This window comes from Eretmochelys imbricata, chromosome 8 (genome assembly GCF_965152235.1).
Source record: "Eretmochelys imbricata isolate rEreImb1 chromosome 8, rEreImb1.hap1, whole genome shotgun sequence".
In the NCBI taxonomy this organism is placed as follows: domain Eukaryota; kingdom Metazoa; phylum Chordata; order Testudines; family Cheloniidae; genus Eretmochelys; species Eretmochelys imbricata.
The window spans coordinates 8,638,444-8,653,489 of NC_135579.1; the positions used below are offsets into that span (position 1 = coordinate 8,638,444).

The window sequence follows — 15,046 nt, forward strand, 5'->3', positions numbered from 1 at the left end:
ATTGGTGAACATAATGCACATGCTGTGACGTTCTCTTGGAAAGTTTTATACTTGGGTGTCAAAAATCTATGGGGTTGACATTTAAATCTTTCCCTGAACGCACGTTACCTGTCTAGGCTCCCTTTACAGTGTGCGTTACTTCTGATGTACCACTTTGTGGGAGAACTAGAAAGGGATTTTACAGTAAATGAGTATATGTCATTGCAAAATGATTTGGCAAAAGTGCTGAGGATTTCTCACTTTCAATAGTGAACAGGTGCTGGATAAAATTGACAAAGTAGTTTCTTTTCCTTAATCAAAATAAATTATATCTAGACCAGACAAACTTAACAAGTGACTCACACATACAGATATGAGACTAGTGTTGGATGAATAATGCAAAAAGTGAATCTCAAATAAACATGGTTAATTCACTCGTCTCTTATTCATTGGGCGCACACAATTCTCTAGTCCAGTATCTGGATGGTTGGCATTTGTTTGTGAATCCCCAAAGTAGCACAGATAATTATTATTCATTGGGAAAACTCAGACCAGAAAAGTGCATCATGTGTTCACGGTTCATTGTTCTCCTGTCCTAACAGTTGGTCAAGAGGCAGTAATAGGCAGACAGAAGCCCTGCAGCAGTGGGACTGCATACCGTGAATGGTGAAGAGCACCTAGTGGAAATGGACTGTTTGCAAATCCATAGGCTGAAATAATGAATATGTTCATAGCAATAAATATAGCTTTGTGAACGATTTGCAAACAATGGGGGATGGAGAGCTAAAGCTGATGGATAGTTTATTTGCATCTAATTATCCTACCATTAAAAAGAACTCAGCAATTTTGTAGCTGATATGAAGAGTTCATCAGCTCTATGTAGGAGAGGGGAAAAGGGACTTCAAATCCATTCTCATCCACTTTAAGCCAGAGGCTTTGTGGGGATGGGTGTGTTTTCCCTCCAAGTAGGGGTAAAAAGGGATAACCTGGTGTGGTTATGGACTACTGAGCATAATGGAGAACCACCAGACGTGTACCTGTCTAGAAATTAAGCTGTAGTTACTCCCCTGAGTCACCCTACTCACTGAGGATAAGATGCATCTATTGGACATGATTTCAAAAGTCTTATTTTCAATATTTCATAGAAGTAGTTGGCCAGTATGGCCCTCAATATATTTTTCATTACTAAAATAGGCTCAGGAACTAAAAATGCATATGAATTCTTTGCTCCAGCTAAATTCATCTTGACCCATTCCAAAAGCCTTAAATGTAGATTTCCATAGGTGTGTGATACATTTGGGGGAGGGATAGCTCAGTGGTTTGAGCATTAGCCTGCTAAACCAAGGGTTGTGAGTGCAATCCTTGAGGGGGCCATTTAGGGATCTGGGCCAAAAATTGGGAATTGGCCCTGCTTTGAGCAGGGGGTTGGACTAGATGACAGCCAAGGTCCCTTCCAACCCTGATATTCTGTGATGCATGTATTACAGACAGATGGAAACCTGGATGATGCAGTACATGTATAGTATCATATACTTAATTTGTGCCAAATTCTCTAAAACCAATTCAAATAGCAAATGGGAAGATGATGGTTTATATTCCTGGGATCAGAGCTATGTCAAGCTGAGAAATGTAATAATTGTACTTTGTTCCTGAGTCCATATGGAGTAGAGCTACATTAGTACTGACCATTCAAAGAGCACGTTAGACTACATATGAATAGGATTCCATTCCCAACAGATCCTCTACCCAAAATGTACAACCAGTAAAAAGCTCTAAAACACAGTTAGTGCAATAGCTTACCTATTGCCACAGGGACCAGTTTTCTGCCCATTTTTATCAATCTAGAAGAAAATATAAAATAACTGCTGATGAAGTTTACAAATAAGGATAGGTTAAATCTGGATCGCATGGTTGGTGGACTCACTTGAACAACATGCATTTTTATACAACTAAATGAGGACTATATACACATGTAAGCATGTCATTGTGTGGGCAAGAAAGATTTGTTTGGGAACAGGTGTCAATGAGTGCAAGTCTGACTTTGAATGAACTGGAGCAGCCTTAGAAGAGAGATGCTGGTGAGTACAAAGCAAGGTTTCTGTAAAAGCCTCAGTATTTCCCAGGTGCTGGTTAAAGAAAACATTTGTAAGCCCTTAAATCTATCACTTCCGAGGAAGTTGCGGGGGGGACGGGACGGACTGGAACCTAGGAAATGTAGACAGTTTGCACATTTTTCCCTGAAATATTTTTCCATTTAAGAACAAGCTCTTGCTCTAGCTCTTTTCCTTGCCAGTAAAGCTTCCTACACACACAAGGCAGTTTTATTCAGAAGTCATTTTACAGGAACCATAGCAGAGGCAAAAATAGTAAATGCCTTGCCCCATTGTGACTAAGATCATCAGGCTAAAAAGTCTGGTCACTAGTAGCTAGGTACCTCTGAATGAGAACAGTGGAGTAGAGGGATACTGAAGGCTGTTACAAGCCCAGGTCTGCACTGTCACATCATAAGGATGGCATTCTTCCCTAGGAGTCAGTATGTGAACTAATGACGCAGTAGGCTGTCAGGAACACTATCCTGCAGGAGCTGGTGCCTTTTGGAGGAGACATAAAACAGAGGTCCTGATCCTCTTACAGTTATTAAAGAGCCCATAGCATTTTTCAAAAGAATAAGGGTTTTAATCCAGGTTCTCTGGTCAAATAAGATGCAAGTGAACATAGCATTCTTCATGTCTTGTCCTGGGGCCGTATCCTGTTTGTTTTATTCTCACAAATACTCCTACTGACACCTTTGGGAATACTTGTGTATGTGTGGCCACTAAAATGTTCAATAATGGCAGGGTGTGTGTGCTGTTAATTGGTTGCCACTTATTTCAGATTATAAATAGAGTTATATTTCTGGAGTGCTTCTGGGTCCTTTCGGTTGAAAGGCACCATCAAAATATAAAGTCATTGGACCAATGTCTCAGTTGCACCTATGCAACCCCCTCCACACCAATACTGGTACACAGGTGTAACTAATACCTTGTCTATGCAGCAAGTTCCAGTAGCAGATCAAGCAACGCTCCAGGACTTGTGCTGTGCTATAGTTACCCTGTAGGAATCTGGTGCACTCCAGGTTCACACCCTGGCTTTCCATACGGGAACTTGCTGCCTAGACAAGCCAGGTGAGGAATCTCACCTATTAACATCATTAAAGGATACTGTCTAGTTCCAATTCCAAACCCTGTTAAGTATGCTTTGTCATCCACTAGTTTTTTAATTTATTTGAAATTTGTAAAATCAATAAAGATATATCACACGGAAGGGTCTATGTGCACAGTGGAACCAAGTAGCAGTGTCGGTTGTTGTAAAGGTAGCTATACAACTTTGCCATGAATCTAATTCACTTGAGATGCTCCTTTAATTGCTCTAACATATTGTTATATAAATCCACAAAGTATGGGGTGTAGAAACCAAACAAGACTGTTTGGATTTTTTTGCCCTCCCTGCAGATGTGGTCAGTTGTTGACAACCCTTGAGAAAATGCAGGTGGATTTACAGTCCAGAAATCTGGAATTCATTTGTGGAAATGTTCAGACTTTTTTTTTTTTTTTTTGGTTCTTTGCCTCAGCTACAAGAAGTCAAAGCAAATAGAGCTGAAATCTCAAAGAGCTTCTTAGCCCTCCTCCACTGAAATGGTGACTGGACAGAAAAGTCCAGCACGCTCTCAAAATAAAATATCTTCTCATAGGATTTTCACTATAGCTCTCCTCAAATGTAAGAGACACAAATAAGCTGTTGGGCTGTACATATCAACAACTACCAGGCTGGCTCCGTTTGACTAGATTTTGCAGTTCATACTAACACATTACACTGGGAGAGGGAGACAGGGCAAGTGGTGTTAATTTACTTGCTGAAGAGGTGGAACTAGGTCAGTTTTCCCTACAATGTTCTTTCTGGTAAATTGTATGTCTTTAAAACTCCTACAAAAATGTAACCTCTGTGGAAAACTTTAACATGTGCTGTTCAGGCTCCAGTCTGAAGCATGATGCTTTATCGGTCAATCGTGGCATCCTGGTTTGTAGCTTTGAATAAATTAAACATTTTTTTTTTTTTTGTACTTGGGCTCCTTAGGGAATGGACTTAATTTCTGGGCTGTGACTAGACTGTAGTAACCCAATGGTGCAATTATTGGCAGGGGGGAGAAGGTGGCAAAGAAGGACTTGGGGTGCAACTGCTTGGCAGCTGGACTGAAAAGGAATGACCTGTAGCCATTTTGAGAGGCATTGTAAGCTGCAGGCCTCTCTCCAGACCAGTAAGGTTGCCCATGTCCAAGTTTTCTCGCAATCGTCCCTTTAAGGTAATTGTCCAGGGAATCTGTAAGGGTGCTCAGTACATGCTGCCAGCTGTCCAGTTTTATGAGCTCAGGATCAGCCCCGCTGTCCGAGTTTTGTACCTCGGGGTAGCAACTCTATTCCCTAGGCCAGGACAGATTGACTCCATACCCAGAGCTTGGGTCAGGCCCTTTTTTCTCTCAGGGCTTCAGCTTTATTTCTTCCACATAAAAACTAGTGGCACAAATGCCACATCACTTGTTCTTTCCCCCTAACCCTGGGTCTTCTGCAGGGGCTAGCTATTCCCTACATGGTCTCACCCTACAGGGCACTGGCCTGAGAGCCATCTACAAGCTGTTCTCTCTATACCCCACCCACCAGAAGAGGGCTTCCTGCCAGAGCCTACTCCTGGCACCTCTTTTACAGTCCTCCAACAGGACATTTGCCTGGGAATCTCCCTGCTCCAGGGTCAGCCATGGGAGTCAACCCACTTCCTGTAGCTCCCACCCCTGTCCCTGGGTCTCCTGCACACACCTTCTTGTAGCTCTCTGCCCACCTAAGTGAGTTGCTGATTTATAACCACCTGATCCCTAGCTGATAAGTTTTTTAGCTAGGAGGTAGCTAATAAGACACCGGCCCAACACCCCTCAGTGCCAGCCCTCCTGTGCCAGCTATCAACAGGACTGTACAAAATTGGAAGGGGACAGGCCTCTCAAGTAACGGGGCAAAAAAAATAAAATAAGTGGGCAATACATACTTTTAACGATACAAAACATGGTGTGGTTTTGTTATAACGGTTTTACCAGGATAGGCTGCATTGCTCATGAGCAGTGAAGTGATTCACACATACCCAAAATCCCCTGAATCCTTTAGGTCTCTGGCAAATCCAGGATTAACATTCCCAGGACTAGTTTCTTTACAAGTTACTTTGGTATTTTCAAAGGAGCTTGAGAGAGTTCAGGGAATTTCCCTGTCATTGGGGCACCCAACTTCCTTAGGCTCTGCACTGCCACTGAGTAGTAATACTTAGCACTCTTCAACCGAAGATCAAGGGTGAGTAAGCCTCATGATCCCCATTCTTTAACAGAGGCGGTAACTGAGCCATGAAGAGGTGAAGTGGCTTCTCAAGGTCCCTTGATAAAGGCTTGTCTATGCTACAGAACAGAACCATTGCTGACGACAGGTCACAGTGGTTGCAGCCGAACTGGTGCTGAACACTGTTCAGCTCCGAGTGCAGACAAAGGCCTGCCACATTCAGCACAGCTAAGCTTTAACCCCCTGCCAGCAACAGGTTTTAGTCTGTAGTGTAGACAAGGCCTCGCCTCCTGTTTCCCTAGTCTGTGTACCCATCTCTGAGACAACCTGTAAGCAACATGACTGATGCAGTGTAACACGACTCAACATTTTTAAAAAAACAAAACATGGTATCATAGTAGATGGTAGCCCCTCCTTTTCTCAGAACCCACTAAGTCATACTCCTAGCTGTGATTTCCTCTACCGTGACGCAGTTTAAAAAACAAATGACGTCTTCTGGAAAACTCTGCAAAACATTCTGTTAAGAGAGAGGTCAGCCTCTCCATCATTTCTGGTCTGCTTTTCCACTCCCTTCATTTTTTCTTAGTAGGAGTGTTGGCAGGAAAGGCAGATCTTTGTTTCTTAACTGTTCCTGGGCTCCTGTCGCTTATCCCCCTCCTGCATTCATATAACCTTCTAATTTGGTTCCCAGTGTCAGACAGGACAATGGCTTTGGGAGCAGATCTCATACAGATTCTGAAGCTATCCTTCTCATCCTTTATTAACAACGAGCAACACAAAAAACAACAACCACCCAACAGAAAATACACAAGGGAGAAGCAGCTTTGTTCCTAATTAGAATGTTTCCCAACATCTATCAGGAACGTGTGGCGTTTGTAACACCTTACAGTGAAAATGGCATGTATTCATCTTACTCAATTTTACATGCTAGAAGATTTTACATTTCATCATATTTTGGAGCAGGAAAATAAGTTGAAGTTGCTTATATTGGCCATTTCCATCCTTACGTTCAATACACACCTTCATCTGCGTAAACGTGATGTGACCCAGCCCTGTTCCAATGATATAACTGGAACCTGAGTTAGGTACTGTAGCAAGGCGGTCTGGTTCCCTGCCACCCCGGAGAGTGACGAGCCTCTCTGGATGCCAAAGTGGGCAGAGCCAGTGAACCCTGCGCCCGCCCCATAGAGGTCAAGGCGCAGGACAGGAAGTATAAAAGGCCGACCCCAGAGCTCAGTTGAAAGACAGCCACTGGAAAGGCCAGACGCATGTGGCAGAGCTCCTAGCCGGGAGACCACGGTGATGGGCGGCTGACCCGAGAACTGGCCAGACCAGCCCATGCCTGATGCTAGCCCGAGCCCAGCGATGCTGCCAAGCTTGCTGTTTGCCAGTTACCCCGAGGAACTGCCAAGCCAACGGTGCACCAGTTACCCCGAGGAGCCCATGATGTGTGACCCTTGGAGGATGCCAGCTGGACCCAGGTACCTCTAGAGGGGGAGGTAGGAAGTAGCCGGGGCAGCCAACCTTAGTCAGGCTGCAACACCGCCAGAGCCGATGTCCGTGTGTTGCGGCCAGGAACCCCACTGACACAGCAGCGGGTCTTCTACCACCGCTAGGGCCCCGGGCTGGGACGCAGTGAAGTGGGTGGGCCTGCACCCCCCCTGCCACCCATCTCGCGGGTGGCAGTCTCCCCCTCTCCCAAGCCGCCCTGACCCAGGGCCTGGGCTTTGCTATTGAACTCTTTGCTCAGCCCCTGCCTGAGGGCCCTGAGCTACTGACTGTTGTCCTGCCCTGACCCAGGGCCTGGGCCGTGCTAATAGTGAACTGTTTTGCTCAGCCCCCACCTGAGGGCCTGAGCTACTAACTGTTGGCCCTGCAGCCAGGCTATTCCCCAACACGCCTGACAGAAGTAGCGAGGCAATCTGGTTCCCCGCTGCACCGGAGAGTGATGAGCCCCGGCCGAACTCGCTTACAGGTACCTTTTCCCTAATGAGCATGGATGGAGATTTTTTCCCCTTGGGAACAGAGTTGAAGCCCTGATACAACATATCACCTAGGGGGAGTCTTAAGCACAGCTTGCCAAGCTGGCTCCCTGAAAAAGTCACTACTTGTGCAAACCAAATGACCAACAAATGCTTTAAAAGATGATTGAGGCTAGCATGATTTTAACCTTCATCTGGACAGGGCCCTTTTTACCCTGATTGTAGCTGAGACTAGACTTGCAGCTAGCCACATTAGTGGCAGCAGAAGACCTGTACATGTGCAGCACCTGTATTATCAATTGGCAGGTTTCAGAGTAGCAGCCGTGTTAGTCTGTATCCGCAAAAAGAAAAGTGGGGACTTGTGGCACCTTAGAGATGAACAAATTTATTAGAGCATAAGCTTTCGTGAGCTACAGCTCCATCGGATGCATTTAGTGGAAAATACAGTGGGGAGATTTATATACATGCAACGAAGGGTGTTACCATACATACTGTAAGGAGAGTGATCACTTAAGATGAGCTAATACCAGCAGGAGAGTGGGGGCGGGGGAGAAAACCTTTTGTAGTGATAATCAAGGTGGGCCATTTCCAGCAGTTGACAAGAACATCTGAGGAACAGTGGGGTGGAGGGAATAAACATGGGGAAATAGTTCTACTTTGTGTCATGACCCATCCACTCCCAGTCTCTATTCAAGCCTAAGTTAACTGTATCCAGTTTGCAAATTAATTCCAATTCAGCAGTCTCTCGTTGGAGTCTGTTTTTGAAGTTTTTTTTGCTGAAGAATTGTCACTTTTAGGTCTCTAATCGAGTGACCAGAGAGATTGAAGTGTTTCCGACTGGTTTATGAATGTTATAATTCTTGACATCTGATTTGTGTCCATTTATTCTTTTACGTAGAGACTGTCCAGTTTGACCAATGTACATGGCAGAGGGGCATTGCTGGCACATGATGGCATATATCACATTGGTAGATGTGCAGGTGAACGAGCCTCTGATAGTGTGGCTGATGTGATTAGGCCCTATGATGGTGTCCCCTGAATAGATATGTGGGCACAGTTGGCAACGGGCTTTGTTGCAAGGATAGGTTCCTGGGTTAGTGGTTCTGTTGTGTGGTATGTGGTTGCTGGTGAGTATTCGCTTCAGGTTGGGGGGCTGTCTGTAGGCAAGGACTGGCCTGTCTCCCAAGATTTGTGAGAGTGTTGGGTCATCCTTCAGGTTAGGTTCAGGAACTCTTCTGGCTCTATCAATCTGTTTTTTCACTTCTGCAGGTGGGTATTGTAGTTGTAAGAATGTTTGATAGAGATCTTGTAGGTGTTTGTCTCTGTCTGAGGGGTTGGAGCAAATGCGGTTGTATCGCAGAGCTTGGCTGTAGACAATGGATCGTGTGGTGTGGTCAGGGTGAAAGCTGGAGGCATGTAGATAGGAATAGCGGTCAGTAGGTTTCTGGTATAGGGTGGTGTTTGTGACCATCGTTTATTAGCACTGTAGTGTCCAGGAAGTGGATCTCTTGTGTGGACTGGACCAGGCTGAGGTTGATGGTGGGAATAAGAAACAGATTGATAGAGCCAGAAGAGTTCCCAGAAGTCACCTACTACAGGACAGGCCTAACAAAGAAAATCCAATCTCACTTTTGTAACAAGTCCATAAATATGGATTTATCTGATTTGCCTTAAATGTCTACCCATGTTCACACTTGGACAGAAATGTACCAGACAACATAGTTTTGTTCTGCAAGGTAAATATTATACTTTTTTTAAGTATAATAATCTCTGGCACACTTTTAGTGGTTTGGTTTTATTCAAGTTACAGACACAATTAAAAAGAACACAAACTCTTGTCATTAAAACTGTGTTAATGTAATGTTAATGGTTTAGTGTGAACCTACAAATCTAGGAAACAGAGTAAAAGGTGAAACTACTCAATTGATGTAATTGTCTGAGAAAAGTCTCCAGGAAAGAAGATGGCCCCACATGATCTGCACTACTTGGACATGACGGGGTGAGTTAAAGGCATTCTTTCAGGCCAGCACGGAATTTCCAGCTTTCAGTCAGTTTAAGTAAGTTAAACTTGTTGATGAGAGAGAGAGAGAGAGAGAGAGAGAGACCTGCTTTGGAGCTTACACCATGCTCTTCTTCAGGTCTGGGAAATGTGCTGGGAGCATGCGGCAGCCAGCAGCCCAGCCAACATGCACACGCAGAAGACTTAACCTGAAAGCGAAAGGAAAAAACCAACTGCAAGCAGCCTTTTAAGCTTTTTTCAGCAGTGTAATGATGCACAGAAAAGATAGATTGCACAACCAAGTGCCAGTTTCACTCTCTGGTGGAAAATTTAAAAAACAAAGCAAACAAACAAACTCCTGGGGTTTCCAGTCTGAGTAAACTAATGGTTCCATTAAATAACATCAGTGATTCATTTTCTGTTCTCGGCTGAATGAGCTGATAAAAGAACAAGATCGCAAGCTGTTGTAGGAGAAACAAAAATTAAAGAAATGGCAGTAGATGATACAGTTGAGCATATCTAATGCCAAACCTTAAGAACAATCCAAGTAACTATTTGACAGAGATAGGAACTGATAGTGGTTCAGACTAGATTTAGGTGGGAGTCTGAGAACAAGGATTCTGACTGAAATGTGTATTCTAGGGGATTGTTACAATTAGTACCAGCAGACAGATTTTTCTTCCACTGAAATGACCATATTAAAACACCTGAGGTAGGCTTACACTGCTGTAGGTAACCTCCCGTTATGATTGGTAAAGGCATGATCCAAATCACATTGAACTCAAGGGAAGGACACCCAGTGACTTCAGTGGGCTCTGGATCAGGCCCTAATTTTCAGCTGTCTGTTTCGTTATGCAGGGCAGGTTGGACGAAGGGTCCGTTAGTGAGAAAGAGAATCCTTAGTATAATTAGGACCTGGTCTACACTTAAATTAGATCAACCTACCTACTTTCCTCAGGACTGTGAAATGTAGTTAGGTCGATCTAACCCACTGTGCTAGGCTGACAGAAGAATTCTTCCATTGAGCTAGCTATCCTCTCTTGGAGAGGCGGATTACCTACATCGGTGGAAAAAAAACCTTCCATCCATGTAGGAAGCAGGTGCTATAGCAGAGTAGCTGCAGCGCTGTCTGTGCTGCTGTAGCACTTCTAGTGTAGACGAGCCCTTAGAAGTCACCAAACAACAGTGCCAGCAAAATAAGTACAGGACTAGATAAATGGCTTCACATATTCAAAACTTTGTTAACTTGCGGTTATGCACGACTATTACAAAGCTAGGAAATCTTTAGTTAAGGAAACAGTAGCATCTAACACAACACATCCACGTTGCCTCCCAAGGCAAAACTATGCACATCTACTTATTGCCCAAAATAAAATATACCTTTATTTCTGACTGAAGAATTTTTTCTTCAAGAATCTACTATTTTGGCAATACAATCTCTGAAATATCTTCTTCAAACAGTTTTTACTACACTTCTTCTCATCTAATCCAGGCACTGCCAACACATTTCAGCTTTACATTGGCATGAATTTAATTTACTATTTGTTTCCTACTCAAAATATTTTCTCCTGCAATTCTTATGTCCTATCACAGACACATAGGCCTGGTCTACGCTGAGTGGGAGGGGATCGATTTAAGTTATGCAACTTCAGCTGTGTAAATAACGTAGCTGAAGTTGACGTACTTAGATCTACTTACCGCGGTGTCTTCAATGTGGTAAGTCAATGGCTGACGCTCCTCCGTCGACTCCACCTGTGCCTCTTACGGCGGTGGAGTACCAGAGTCAACAGGAGAGCGCTCAGCGGTCGACTTATCACGTCTTGACTAGACGCGATAAATCAACCCCCGCTGGATCGATCTCTGCCCATCAATCCAGTGGGTAATGTAGATAAGCCCACAGGAATTGCAACACTGGATCGGATCCAAAAGCTACATATCTCAGTATCCTGTCTCCCACACTGGCCAGGAGCTTCAGAGGAAGGTGTAAGAACCCCACAGTAAGCAGATGTGGAATAATCTGTCCCCCACATTAGGCCTTCTCCTGATCTCTAAGAGCCATAGCTGCTTTTAGCTCTGAAGCACAAGGTTTACTATCCCTTCCAAAAATGTGTTGTTATAGTTCTGGATATTCTTGATAACCATATAAATGTCCAATCCCTCTTTGAATCTTGCCAAGTACTTGGCCTCAATGGCATCCTGTAGCAATGAGTTCCACAATCTAATTACATGGTGTGTGGAAAAAGTGTTTCCTTTCATCGGTTTTGAATTTCCCACTTTTGTAATGTCATTTCAAGTCCCCATGCTTTTATGTTATGAGATGGCGATCTACCTTCTTTAGACCACTTTATATACATTTAACATGTCCCTTCTTCTTTAACTCTTTTCTAAGGGGAACAATACCAATCTTTTCAATCTCTCTTCATATGAGAATCTTTTCAGATCTTGATCATTCCTGTCACTCTTCTCTGAACCTCCTCTTAGGTCTGCATAATTTTGAGATGCAGGTGATCCCCAGTACTGCACATAGTATCCAGATGAGGCTGTACCATTAATTTATATATGGGCATTAAAGGCATTATCAGTATTTCAAAACAGATATTTTTGGAAGTAGTCTATTTCCTAGAAGTCAGAATATTTTGGGGTCTTAGATGAAGATTTGATTGCTTGCACTCGTGTGTTTGGGGGCTTGGTTAATTTACAGATGTTTACATGGTGAAGGGGGGCAGGAGACTGGGTGAACACGAGGAGCACACAATGGAGAATTCTAGGGCAGGAAAATGCAGAAGACTAGCAGAACAGGCAGCAAGCTAGCGTGAGGGATTGGGAAGGGCCTCTAACCAGTGAGCCAGTACTAGTGAGCTGAGGAACAAGGCTGTGAGGTGTGGCAGACAATGGGCTTCCAGTGGAGCTACAATCTCTGCTTTCCTTTTGAATTTCTGCTGTGAGACAACCAATCACCCTGACCGCTCCTAGCAGGTCCCAGCATTAGGGTGGCATTGAGAGGCTAAGGAAAGGGGAAGACTGGCAGTTAAAGTTACCTAGGAAGCAGAGACTGTGGGCCAGATAAATTTCCTTGTATGATCGAGGTCTGCTTGGTGGAGGGTGGGGAGAGACCACTAGGGAGCCAATTATGGGTCCCTAAATCTGAGAGCCAGTTTGTGCCAGCCCTGGCTCTGACATCAAGTGAGAGCAGCCCTTAGGCTGCTCTGATGTATGCCAGTGGAGAATCAATATAGTAGAGCTCTGCTCCTTCCCTGCCCTTTGACACATCCCCTATCAGGTGGCAGGGCATATGGGGAGGGTGGCAGGTGCAGGAGCAGCTCTGAAGAGCACAAAGTTGGATAGCAAATGAGAAAAAGTTCTCCTGGATCTACTAGGGAGCCACTTATTCCCACTATCCAATTTGCTGTGCCTCCAGGGAACAGCCCAATTCAGAAGACAGCAGAATCAGGGAAACACCCAAGAAGATGATGGTATTACTCTCATTTTCACAATTAATTGGCATTTAGATGAATACTACAATTAGACCTTATCGTGCACATACCAGACATGCTTACATGCCACAGGAACTTATTCATCCCTATCTTTCTGTACAGTGAGAGCAGTAAAAATGGTAAGGCCCATGGCACCAGTGCATTCTTATTATCCCTCTCCTCACGTTTCTGTATGTTTTCCCCTTCATGCTGTGACACTTGTGCTGAAAGTTGATAAGAACATAGGACTTGCCATACCAGCGCAGGCATCAGAAAAAAGTGCAAGAAACCGGGAAGTGAAATAACTTGCCTATAAGGTACACTGCTTACTAACTCCCCTCAAAGACTGGCTGATTGGACACTTAGGATCTGTCTATCCTGCAATTAAAAACCCATGGCTGGCCCAGACTAGCTGACTTGGTTCAGGGGGCTAAGGCTAAGGGGCTGTTTAAATGTAGTGTAGACCTTCGGGCTTGGTCTGGAGCCCAGACTGGTCCCAAAACTCAGGCTGCAGCTCGAGCCTGACCATCTACACCACAATTAAACAGCCTCTTAGCCCGAGACCTGCGAGCCCAAGTCAGCTGGCATGGGCCAACTGTGGGTTTTTAATTGCCCTTAGTGCCCGTCAATATAAGCAGTCTGTCCAGTAACATCTTCATGTATCTAATATTTTCTGTGATAGCTTTCAGGTACTGGTTGAGTTGAGTTCTCTGATCACTTGTGGCTCTTTGGTGGTATGTGTGGATGAGGTATTCCATTTCCAGTCTCTGTAGCTACTGTTCCATGATTTTTGTCAAATAATGTAGAATGTACCAGCTTCAAGGACGACTGCTCTGTTCTGAGTCTGATTTTCTTTAAATTTGGAACATGTCACTTAGGCATCATGGATGTCTGCCTTGAATGTAGAAGGGGAGATAATGGAGCCACAATATTTGCATATATAAGATATTGAAGGTCACAAGTTTCAGAGTAGCAGCCGTGTTAGTCTGTATTCGCAAAAAGAAAAGGAGAACTTGTGGCACCTTAGAGACTAACCAATTTATTTGAGCATAAGTTTTTGTGAGCTACAGCTCACTTCATTGGATGCATGAGCTTATGCTCAAATAAATTGGTTAGTCTCTAAGGTGCCACTAGTACTCCTTTTCATTTTGAAGGTCACAAGAAATTTTATGAGCAATAATTAAAAGGAAAAACCCCTAGATGTGGCTTCTGTGAGTCCAAATAATGCTGTGTGTGTTCTGGAGAACATCAGCTTTGATTTATAAAACTGGACACTTCTTGCCAGAGAGCTGTATGTAAACAAAACAAACAGCAGCCAACACCAGAACTATGTTGTCTAGCCTCAGATGTGTTAATTTCAAAGTCCAGTTTAAAAACATTCAGATGCTTGTGCGGATAAAGAAAACGGGTGGAAGAATGGCATGGAACTAGAATGGAATGATACCAAAATAACAGGTGAGATTAATTGCCAGGCTGCGCCAGAAAAGTCTGCTGCAGCGCTGCACAGGCCGCAGGTCACTTTGCCTAGCAGCCTGAAGTGAGCCAGCCCGTGCAGCCCAGAATGTGCTGGTCTGGCACATTTCCCAGGTGACCTCTGCCAACAAGACTGCTGTGGAACCTTGGAAAGAGTTTCAAGATGCCCTTCCATGTACAAGTCAGAGGTGATGCTGTGACCTGTCCCTTGGTGTGAATGTCTGCTTGGGTGTAGCTACTTTCCTTGTATGAATTAAGCCAGATATCTTTATACGTATCCAACAATTAATTCGTCCAAGCAATTCTTTCTCTGCTGATGAAATCCTCTAAGCCGGTGAAACTAAACTGTCTAGGAGAGGGAGGGGGTGTGTGTGTGTGTGTGCATTTGGTTTTTTTATTTCTCAGACTGGCATCTTTTCTCCAGTAAGTATGATGGGCTGGTGGCTCCTCTGTCTCTTATTTATTTTCCTGTGAATTCAGTACTCATAAAATCTACTCAGTAGACAACCCTGGGGACTTGATTTATCTCCAGAACATATATAGCACAGGAACCAGGAATACAAATATCCATGTTGCTGTGTCTACACACCTCAACCCAAACTGGGAAGGACCACATAGAGAGTGAGAAAATCCAATCAAAGTAAAAGATATTCTACCAGGTTCCACTCAAACGTCCCAAAAGTTTCACCCATTGCATTCTTTTTTTCTGCCCTTCCCCACTAACTTGTTTGCAGCTGCTATTACTATTAAAAGCACAATGTATTACCTTACGCTGCTCCATAGAAATTAGAT

The 15,046-nt window shown here is 44.1% G+C and overlaps 1 long non-coding RNA gene across 1 annotated transcript in view; it reads right to left on the bottom strand.

Moving 5' to 3' along the window:
* Positions 1-11,060, bottom strand: part of LOC144268629 (uncharacterized) — a 41,782-nt gene extending 30,722 nt beyond the window's left edge. Inside the window, exons 1-2 of the long non-coding RNA XR_013346815.1 lie at positions 11,007-11,060; positions 1,780-1,820 (exon numbers count right to left, since the gene is read on the bottom strand). This is a non-coding gene — a long non-coding RNA (uncharacterized LOC144268629). The remainder of the gene's footprint in view (positions 1-1,779; positions 1,821-11,006) is intronic.
* Between the last annotated feature and the right edge of the window lie 3,986 nt (positions 11,061-15,046).